This window comes from Salmo salar, unplaced genomic scaffold, assembly GCF_965601325.2.
Source record: "Salmo salar unplaced genomic scaffold, fSalSal1 ptg000613l, whole genome shotgun sequence".
Classification (NCBI taxonomy): Eukaryota; Metazoa; Chordata; class Actinopteri; order Salmoniformes; family Salmonidae; genus Salmo; species Salmo salar.
This window is the reverse complement of record NW_027675440.1, coordinates 318,513-328,885: the sequence shown is the minus strand read 5'-3', so window position 1 is coordinate 328,885 and position 10,373 is coordinate 318,513. Positions and strand designations below refer to the sequence as shown.

The 10,373-nt window shown below is 39.0% G+C and overlaps 1 pseudogene; it reads right to left on the bottom strand.

Moving 5' to 3' along the window:
* Positions 1-6,413: 6,413 nt before the first annotated feature.
* LOC145876879 (uncharacterized) lies at positions 6,414-10,014 on the bottom strand (annotated as a pseudogene).
* Positions 10,015-10,373: the final 359 nt, after the last annotated feature.

Sequence of the window (10,373 nt, the reverse complement as noted above, 5' to 3'; positions counted from 1 at the left end):
TGCTATCTGACTATACACCAGAGAACACACACAGGAGAGAAACCATATAGCTGTAATCAATGTGGGAAGAGTTTTGTTTCATCTAGCGGTCTGACAGTACACAAGAGAACACACACAGGAGAGAAATCTTATAGCTGTGACCAGAGATAATCTGATAAAAGACTTCTGATCAAATATCAGAAAATACATGAAGGAGTTGTTTCATGATATCAATGAATTAATGTCACAATGTAGAACACTAAATGTTTGTCCCCTGTTCTATTGATTTCAACATGATATGGATATTAGCCTCAGGGGGAAAATCCAGGCTCTGAAATGGAAGAGTACTATTTATGTGATTTAACAAAAAGTGACTAACAAAAAAAGAGTTGTGTTACACTTACCACGTTGGTGACCCACTGGAATCAAAATGCAACACTTCAAAATGTATCTGGCTGTTTTCTACAAATTGTCCTCTAACCAGGGATGTACACATTATTCCCAGATTCCGTGTGGTTTTTGAGCTGTTAGTTTTAACAGGACGTGCAACCTCATCTCCCTCCTCTCGCACAATTGATTTCAACATGATATCGATGAGTGATGACAAATAAGTGTTGCGTTCCTTTGTTTAGTGACCCCGACATTTAAATGCATCACTCCCAAATGTAGCTGACTGTCTTCTGCTGGTTGTCCTCTAATCAGTGAGGTAAAATATATCTCCCATTTCCATGTGTTTTTTTAGTTGTGTTAGTTTCAACAGCACGAACAACCTGATTTCCCCCCTAATCGATATCAGTGATTTATTGCTACTTGTGCAGTTTTATAAAGGTACTTGTTTAAAAAAAAATCAAAGTAATATGATTATTGTGGCAGATGTTTGTGTAAATAGGCACATGTTATGTTTAGGTTTTCAATTTATCACAAACAGTTTTTGCATATTGGTTATTGATTTGGACACGTTAAAACTGTGTTTTGACATCGGGGATATCCCACCCAGCAAAATGTAATTGAAAAGACTTTGAAAATAAGACTATGCAACCGAATATTTAATATTTACATTTCATGTGACATTTAGTAATCATAATTATTTATGTAACCAGCTGACAATTTTTGGTACAATTATATTGACATTGTTGCCCTGCTTTTATAATATCAGGGTTCATTCTCAGATGTGCCAACCCAAATGTACTAGAGCATGACATTGGGGACTGGGCCCCGATCCAACAACATGCCTATCTAGTGAACACTGAAAAGAGAGAGAAGCTCTGCAGTGAGGTGGAAAGTTAATATGGATATTGCAGTAGTTTCCTCTTGAAATCAGACATGTCAGTGGTGAGGACAACTTGGTTGCTGATTGTCTCAAGGGTGGGCAGTTAAAAAGTTTTGTGTTTTGCGTTTAGCCAGTGCGTAGCCATGGATCACAATTTATTATAACTGCATGTTTTTCCGTATTGGAGATGAGTTTTGTTTGGGCTCGTTCCAAGGAGACGAGAGTTCTAGAAGCTAGTGGGATTTAGGATGACGAGAGTTCTAGAAGTGTATATATATTGTCTTGAATTGTTGACAGCCAGTGGACACCATGTTTATATTGGTGAAGCATTGTAGTTGATTATAATGTGAATTGGAAGTTTTTTTCTGTTGTTGGTAAGCATTCTCTTAAGGTGTTACCGTCTTTGGTTTTTCCATTTATGTTTTGAGGTTTGGAATTTAGCACGTCTAGCTCGTTAGCTCGTTAGCCCGTCTAGCTTCGTTAGCCCGTCTAGCTCGTTAGCACGTCTAGCTCGTTAGCACGTCTAGCTCGTTAGCCCGTCTAGCTCGTTAGCACGTAGGATGCACTGATTGGTGTCACCTCGTTAGTCAGTATGTGTTACACCTGTGCTGGCTTGTCCATCTCGTTAGTGGGAAGGTGTTTCACCTGAGCTGGTCCAGGTTCTATTTAAGAGTGTCTGGCCCAGTGCTCCAGTTGTCTTGATACATGTGGAGAGTCAACACCTTTAGTTGCTCCACCTTTTTGGTTTGCTTCCTGTCTTTAAGTTTGGTGTGGGTTTTTATTTTGTTTTACTCTTCTTGGGCAGATTTAGTGGGTCTCATGGTGGGTGTCTTTTATGTCCCAGTTGTTGTTACTAGTCAACTTTCAGTGGACACTGAGAGCAAAACTGCAAGATTATGTTATAATACTTTTATTGCATCAAATGGTTGTTTTATGCAACAGAATAGAGGGTTCTTAGAACTATTGTGTCTGTGTGTTCTACTGAGGATGGGCCTCTGGGAGAAAACACTGACAGGAGATTTACAATGTCTTTTGGGTGATAAAACCTAAAGAGACTGCATTCCAGAACATGAGTTAATGTTTCTGTTCTATATGGTACCAGGGAGAGATGACCTCAGGGCCAGACCCTGGTCTCTACACAAAGAGTAGTGTTTTTACAGCAGATACTGTCTGCTGAGAATTATAAGTATCTTTCATACAAATCTTAACCTTGTGACCCGTTCTATACATCTGTTGTTGGTCATGTAGGTTGAAAGGGGTGTATCTTGGCTGTAAAAGACCTTTGTACTTTTGTCTCATGGCTCTCAATGAATCATCTGGGGGTGATTCATCTCTCAATGAATCATCTGGGGGTGATTCATCTCTCAACGAATCATCTGGGGGTGATTCATCTCTCAACGAATCATCTGGGGGTGATTCATCTCTCAACGAATCATCTGGGGGTGATTCGTCGACAAGCCATCATTATCGTAGAGCACTCAATTGATTCACCCTATATTTGCGTGTTGTATTGACCTGCTCCCTTATTAATAAGTGAATAAAGATTTAGTTTAAGATTAACTCTGACTTGTGTGATAAGTTTGTCTCTCCTCATTTGATATTAAAGAAATTAACCACCACATTTGGCGATGGGGATGTGAATCTTCACTTGGTGACCGCTCCTGGTGACCTGGGTAAATGGTGGTCCAGGGATCCCTCTAACTTGGGATCTCAGGGAGACCACACTTCAGGAGACCTTTGATCTGAGAGGCAGCGAGCCGAGTATAGCTAACCATGAGATAGAAATGTGAAAATATTCCTGCAGGTTAAAATATTGTTGGAAAAACAACTACTTGATTAGGTACATTTGGGAATAGCATTGTGTGACTGAGTCTTAATCTGATGTTTGGATAGTAACAGATCTGTAGTTCCTCATATAGAAATATGCTTAATCAGATGACTGACATGTGGATACATTTTAGTCATTTAGCAGATGTTATTATCCAGAGTGACTTACAGTAGTGAATGCATACATTTCATAAAAAAAATTTTTTTGTACCACCCCTCCGTGGGAATCGAACCCACAACCCTGGCGTTGCACACACCATGCTGGCGTTGCAAACACCATGCTCTACCAACTAACGTTATCTTGGGGTTCCGTTCCTTCACTGCCAACATAGAATATCACGGGGTGGTATTGAGAGGGGAATGATATTTTAGAAAGCAGAGGAAGGTCTATAGTTCCTGGGAGGCTTGATTTTGCCGTGGTCTCATGGTCATTGTCCGGGAAACTAAAGTTTATTTTTGGTTCTGCTGGGAGGATGTTTGGAGAGATGCTTCGTAGCTATGGAGAGTCCCTGAAAAAGCAAATGGAATGGTTGTCGTGACTACCTGAGAATTTCTTACGTTTTATATGGGTTCTGTGAATATATGAAAATATGATGAATTGTATGTGTGTATAATGATTACTAGAGATTTGATGAAGTAATACTGGGAATATAATTAGAAACAATTTAAACAACCCATATGTAGACGAACGTAGGTTTTGAGTTGGTATCTTTAATGGATCATTTGATAAAGATGAGGTTTAAGCATTATTAAACTGTCTACAAAGTCTGGGCAGTTGTCTCAGAAACTGATGGGAGTGTGTCCACTTTAGATTAAGTTACCCTAACGATGTAACTATAAAACGCTAATTGGATTTTCTCCGTCCGGGTACTACATTTGAAATAAAACTGAAATGAAAAGGTCAATTCTGAAAATTCGGGGAGATGAGTGAGAACTGCTCTAGATTGGAAACTTACATTAATGAGTGTAAAGCCATGTTGGTCTTACTACACTTGCTAATTTTATTACAAAATACATTAGAGAAAGGGAAGGAATAAGAGCTGTTGTTGGCTTTATGGAAACGATATACAATATATGGGAAAGAATATAGTTGAGGAAATAATCCAAACCTAGTTGTGCCTAGTTAGGACATAACGTTAGCTAGCTAGTTAACGGTACAGTACTGTAGCTCATACAACGCCGACGGTCAAACCCGGCTTTCTAATATTTACGTTCATTAACTATAGTAACGTTATGGAAGATATTCACAGAAAACCATCATTGTCTTCGTTATTCATTATTAGTATGTTATATTATTATAATAAATTATTTCGAGACATATTCAGAGCCAAACATCAACCCAACTTAACCTTTTTAACTGTTGTCGCATCCAAACTTGTCACCATCGTTTTCAGTTGTAATTGCGAAGTTCCCGGAAGAAGTCCAGCAACAACGGAGGTTCCTCGATGAACCCACCTTCTAACAAGTTCTTTGAAGAACCTTTTGGGGCTGTTTTTCATTGACCAAGAACCCTACGGTTCTTAGGGGATCTGAGAACAACTCCAGTTGAACCCTTCATTTTTAGAGTGTAGTCGGCTCTATTTACTCTCAGATTCAAACATGATGATTAGCATCAACGATCAAGTCAGCTGCTGCTGCTCCAATACAGTATGAGGTGAGACGGTGAACTGATGTTGAACTGGGCAGTCAGCTGCTGCTGCTCCAATACAGTATGAGGTGAGACGGTGAACTGATGTTGAACTGGGCAGTCAGCTGCTGCTGCTCCAATACAGTATGAGGTGAGACGGTGAACTGATGTTGAATCATAATGATTAAGTTAATTAAAATGAATTAGTGAAACTATTAAAAAATAGTATTTGTCATATTAAATATATTACTCTATTGTTATCATATAGAAACATGATGGAATATTGTACATCATATTAAATATATTACGCTATTGTTATCATATAGAAACATCATGGAATATTATACATCATATTAAATATATTACTCTATTGTTATCATATAGAAACATCATGGAATATTGTACATCATATTAAATATATTACTGTATTGTTATCATATAGAAACATCATGGAATATTGTACATCATATTAAATATATTACTCTATTGTTATCATATAGAAACATCATGGAATATTATACATCATATTAAATATATTACTGTATTGTTATCATATAGAAACATCATGGAATATTGTACATCATATTAAATATATTACTCTATTGTTATCATATAGAAACATCATGGAATATTGTACATTATATGACCATCAACATACATTATTGTTTCATTCAATTTCACATAATAAGGATATTTAATATTTTCAAGTTCAGAAGTCAGAACTCATCACCTGCTATGTAAAAGAGACAGAAGAATGCACAATGGTCAATGCTATCTGGGATCCTTGGGACATCTCTACCCTAAACCCTAACCTTAACCCCTAACCTTAACCATTTTAAATGTCAACTTCAATGGGCTAGGGACGTCCCAAGGATGTATCTCTACCTGAAAATACATGATCTAAGTGATTGATAGTTGGTATTCAGCAGTCATAAAGCCTTATTTACTTTAATGAACTACTAAAATAGTGATTTAGTCAGACAGCATAGACAGCAGCTCTACACATTATTGACTGACTGATCCATTCATCCTTCCATCCCTCCTCAGCCTTCCTCTCCTCTGAAGACCCAGTGAGGGTGGAGCTCAGTCAGAGAGCTGTTGAGGGACTGGTTAGGCAGAACACTTCTACAGCCAGAGAGGTGAGAGGTCACACATGGTTTAGATGGTAAATATTTATGTCCCCTTAGCGGTTCATCACGTCAGCAAAAGGGAATATGTTCCATCTATGTTTATTTACATTAGTGCAAATTGTCCACTGATATTGGTGTAATTTCTCACCCCTTTCGGCTGTATGAAAGGTAATTTCCCCTCAGGTACACACATTTGTTCTTTGATATTACGAAGGTCATTTGTGTATAATGTACTTTTCCCCAACATCTCTTTACATTGCTTATGCATATTTGGTGGCCTGACTGCATCCAGACTATGTCAAAGGCCCATCCTGGTAGATCTGAACCTAATGCAGCTTAGAGTGATCAGAAGTCACATTTAGGTGCCAGGTGTAACTGAGGCCATAGATGCTCCATATCCATTACTTTGAGTGTTTTATATAATATGACTAAATGTGTTTCTGTGTTGCAGGGGCAGTCAGAAATGGAACAGCAAGGCCACAGAACATGACATAAGCAGAGCTGTGGGAGACCACCTCAAGCCCCTGGTAGAGCCGGGGGTGGTGTTTACCTCTTCAGCAGTCTGTTGATTGGTCAGTCACTGGGTTCATTTGTTTTATTATATGGTCAAATCAAATCAAGCTTGATTCATACAGCACATTTCAGACATGGATGCAACAAAATGGCTTCACAGGAAAAATATTTTTAAAAACATTGAAAATAAACAGAAATATTTAGTACACAACAAACATAAGAGGATAAAAAACAGAAGACTAAACTGAAAAACTATTGATTAAAATGTTAATTGGATGCAATATCCAACCCAAAATATAAGCTTGGGACACTGAAAGTTGACTAGTAACAACAACTGGGACCTAAAAGACACCCACCATGAGACCCACTAAATCTGCCCAAGAAGAGGAAAACAAAAGAAAAACCCACACCAAACTTAAAGACAGGAAGCAAACCAAAAAGGTGGAGCAACTAAAGGTGTTGACTCTCCACATGTATCAAGACAACTGGAGCACTGGGCCAGACACTCTTAAATAGAACCTGGACCAGCTCAGGTGAAACACCTTCCCACTAACGAGATGGACAAGCCAGCACAGGTGTAACACATACTGATTAACGAGGTGACACCAATCAGTGCGTCCTACGTGCTAACGAGCTAGACGGGCTAACGAGCTAGACGTGCTAACGAGCTAGACGGGCTAACGAGCTAGACGGGCTAACGAGCTAGACGTGCTGACGGAGCTAGACGGGCTAACCAGCTAGACGTGCTAACGAGCTAAACGTGCTGACGGAGATAGACGGGCTAACGAGCTAGACGTGCTAACGAGCTAAAGTCCAACCTCAAAACATAAATGGAAAAACCAAAGCCTGTAACACCTTCCCCCTTAAGACAACAAATATATCCTATATTTATGTTGGACAAGTTTGCTCACCACCAACAGAAAACAACTTCCATTTCACATTATAATCAACTACAATGATTCACCTTCACCAATATAAACATGGTGTCTACTGGCTGTCAACAATTAAAAACAAGAAAAAAACACGTAATCCTAAATCCCACTAGCTTCTAGAACACTCATCTTCCTAAAACTCACTAGCTTCTAGAACTCTCCTCTTCCTAAAACTCACTAGCTTCTAGAACTCTCGTCTTCCTAAATCCCACTAGCTTCTAGAACTCTCCTCTTTCTAAATCCCACTAGCTTCTAGAACTCTCGTCTTCCTAAAACTCACTAGATTCTAGAACTCTCCTCTTCCTAAATCCCACTAGCTTCTAGAACTCACTTCTTCCTAAATCCCACTAGCTTCTAGAACTCTCGTCCCCTTGGAACCCAAACAAAACTCATCTCCAATACGGAAAAAACGTGCAGTCAAAATACATTGTGATCCATGGCAACGCACTGTCTAAACACAAAACTTTTTAACTGCCCACCCTTGAGACAATCAGCAAACCAAGTTGTCCTCACCACAGACATGTCTGATTTCAAGAGGAAACTCCTGCAATATCCATAGTAACTTTCCACCTCACTGCAGAGCTTCTCTCTCTTTTCAGGGTTCACTAGATAGGCATGTTGTTGGATCGGGGCCCAGTCCCCAATGTCATGTTCTAGTACATTTGGGTTGGCACATCTGAGAATGAACCCTGATATTTTAAAAGCAGGGCAACAATGTCAATATAATTGTACCAAAAATTGTCAGTTGGTTGCATGAATAAATATCATCAATAAATCGATTACTAAATCTGATCATGAAATGTAAATATGAAATATTTGGTTGCATAGTCATATTTTCAATGTCTTTTCAATGACATGTTGCTAGATGGGATATCCCCAATGTCAAAACACAGTTTTAACGTGTCCTAATCAATAACCAATATGCAGAAACAGTTTGGGATATATTGAAAACCTAAACATAAAATGTGCTATATACACAAACATCTGCCACAATAAACACAACACATGGAAATGGGAGATATCTGTTACCTCACTGGTTAGAGGACAACCTGCAGAAGACAGTCAGCTACATTTTGGAGTGATGCATTTAAATGTAGGGGTCGCTAAACAAAGGAACACAACACTTATTTGTCATAACTCATCAATATCATGTTAAAATCAATTGTGCGAGAGGAGGGAGATGAAGTTGCACGTCCTGTTAAAACGAACAGCTCAAAAAGCACACGGAATCTGGGAATAATGTGTACATCCCTGGTCAGAGGACAATTTGTAGAAAACAGCTAGCTACATTTTGAAGTGTTGCATTTTGATTCAAGTGCGTCACCAACATGGTAAGTGTAACACAGCTCTTTTTTTGTTAGTCACTTTTTGTTAAATCACATAAATAGTACTCTTCCATTTCTGAGCCTGGATTTTCCCCCTGAAACTAAAATCAAATATTTAGGGTTCTACATTGTGACATCATTAAAATACTCCTACTACAATGTTTAAACATTCTACATTGTGACATTATTTCATTGATATCATGAAACAACTCCTTCATGTTTTTTCTGATGTTTAATCAGAGATCTGTTATCAGAGTATCTCTTCCCACATTGATCACAGCTAGGAGATTTCTCTCCTGTGTGTGTTCTCTGATGTGATACTAGGCTGGTTAGCCAAGAATATCTTGTCCCACATTGACTACAGCTATATGGTTTCTCTCCTGTGTGTGTTCTCTGGTGTATAGTGAGATAGCTAGATGTAGAAAAACTATTCCCACATTGGTTACAGCTATAAGGTTTCTCTCCTGTGTGTGTTCTCTGGTGTAATATCAGGCCGTCTGACTGAGTAAAACTCTTCCCACATTGATTACAGCTATAAGGTTTCTCTCCTGTGTGTGTTTTCTGGTGCTTCTTCATATTCTGTGAAGTTAAGAATATTTTTCCACAATCTGAACAGTGGAAAGATTTCTCTCCTGTGTGTGTTTTCTGGTGTAGAGTCAGAGAGCCAGATGCAGCAAAACTCTTCCCACATTGATCACAGCTATATTATTTCTCTCCTGTGTGTGTTTTCTGGTGTAATATCAGGCTGTCTGGCCGAGTAAAACTCTTCCCACATTGATTACAGCTATAAGATTTCTCTCCTGTGTGTACTCGCTGGTGTTTAGTCAGATGGCAAGATGAAATATAAGTCTTCCCACATTGATCACAGCTATAAGGTTTCTCTCCTGTGTGTGTTCTCTGGTGTATTATCAGGCTGTCTGGCCGAGTAAAACTCTTCCCACATTGATTACAGCTATAAGGTTTCTCTCCTGTGTGTACTCGCTGGTGTCTACTCAGATGGCAAGATGAAATATAAGTCTTCCCACATTGATCACAGCTATAAGGTTTCTCTCCTGTGTGTGTTCTCTGGTGTGATAACAGGTTGCTTGACTGAGTAAAACTCTTCCCACATTGAGTACAGCTGTACGGTTTCTCTCAGGTGTACTTTTAGTGCTTTTAAACTTGAGTAACTCTTCCCACAATCAAAACAGTGGTGAGATTTCTCTCCTGTGTGTGTTCGCTGGTGTATTTTAAGTTCTGATGAAGATTTGCAATGTTTTCCACAGTCAGAGCAGCAGATAGATTTCTTCCCTGTGGGTCTCTGCTGGTGTTTCTTGAGGTGATAGAATCTGGACAGACTCTTCTCTGACTCGTTAGCATCATGATGTTGAGGCTCCCCAGAGGATCCATGATAGTCACGTCTCTCTCCTGTGTGAACAAGTCAGACAGATAGTTAAAGGCTCACAACAGCAGAAATCCACTGAAAAAGGTGATGCCAACAGCGTAGCCATGATAGTGTACAACAATTGACGTCTGTAATGAATGTTAAAATGACTTGACAATTGTCTTAAGACAGTCAAGTGAGCAACAATAGTCATATTTAGTCTTGTTTTCACATTAGTAGTAACTAGAAATAAGTAAAAGGTGTTGAACTCCTAAGCAGTGTGCCAGGCGACTTTTGTTCTCAAATATAGGCACCTTTCTGTGTTTGCTAAAATTGCGACAAGGGCGATGCGCACACAATTTGATTGCAGAAACACCTCCCTGCTAATGCAGAAACCGCTAGTTATG